The sequence below is a fragment of the Oryzias melastigma genome, linkage group LG3, assembly GCF_002922805.2.
Source record: "Oryzias melastigma strain HK-1 linkage group LG3, ASM292280v2, whole genome shotgun sequence".
Lineage (NCBI taxonomy): Eukaryota > Metazoa > Chordata > Actinopteri > Beloniformes > Adrianichthyidae > Oryzias > Oryzias melastigma.
The window spans coordinates 13,741,878-13,743,235 of NC_050514.1; positions in this window are offsets into that span (position 1 = coordinate 13,741,878).

A 1,358-nucleotide genomic window follows, 5' to 3' on the forward strand; every position below is an offset into this window, starting at 1 on the left:
AATATGTATTCAAAAGTTTACGTCTGCACTGTTTATCTATGCTTGTTTTAAATTAAAATCTTTTTACTTTCTTTTAATTTTATTTAAAGGATCACACCTTTACTCTTTCTTTTGATTGTTTCTTTTAATGTTTCATGTAAAGCAGTTTGAACTGTCTCTGTACAAGAAATGTGCTATACAAATAAACTCGCCTTGCCTTACATGTCTAAGGAGCAAATAAAACCAAGGGGGGGACGACTCCATCCAGGGAGATATTTCCTACGTTGTGAGTTGGTGCCTCAATTAACCTGTGGATTTCAACATTAGATATGTAGATCTCATGCCAACTTAATGCGAGCTCCAACAAGAAGTATAATGGTTACATGTTTCTGTGAGCTGAAAAAGTTGGATGGCAGATGCCTGATGCCATGGGGGAGAATGAGAAGGAGTTTTCTACCTCAAAATCATTTTGGGCACTGCCCCTCTTTACTCAGATCCAGTGATTGGAGGGAAAATTGGGAGCAGGGAGGACTGGGGTAAGGAAAAATCCAGAGGACGGAGGTGGAGGGCGACAGTACTTCCTGTAGATTCCATGACTCTGCTATGACTCAGACCAATCGCTGGAGATTGGTTGCAAATGGCGATATCCGCTTCAGCAAGTGACGGTGAAAGCGGCGGCCTACTTTAGCAAGGAGAGGAGGTAATGCATTTCCAATGGGGGACCTCATTGCTTGCTAAGTCCATTATTTTTACAGTCAATGAACAAACCTGAAAAACCACCAGGTGTGGAGACATGCCCCAAGATCATCAATGCCTTTTTTTCCTGTTGTCTGAGATATAAATGCGGAAGGATCGCTCCACTTTCCAGCTGCAACTGCTTTTCCCTGTTTCGTCTGGAAAGAAGTTACTGCAGAGGACCTGTAATTTGGACGAATCCAGGTAGGTCTGTTCAAGCAGATATCAAAAACTACCTATAAGGCAAATCTGTGTGATGGAGGTTCTGTTCTTCTAGCTTTTATAAACACACTATAGAGGTTATGGCATACAAATAACACATAAAGCTGATTGAAATGAAAGCCAGGTTGTTAGTGTCTTGCAGGGAAATCACTTAACACGCTCGTGGTTTACCATGAGCTAAATAAACAGGTTGATAATTAACACAATTGTTATGTTGACATACAGGTGACAAAAAAACAAACAAAAAAATAATTGAACTTGTAAGAGGAGGCATAACTAACAAAAATCTTTTTTTTTCTACGTGAGTTCACTGGACTTATGTGCAGGAAAAGCATCACAAATCTGTGATCAGTAAAATAATGTAATAAGTAGGGGTGTTGCGGATCACGGATTATCCGTGGTCCGTACGGATCAGAAGCCAC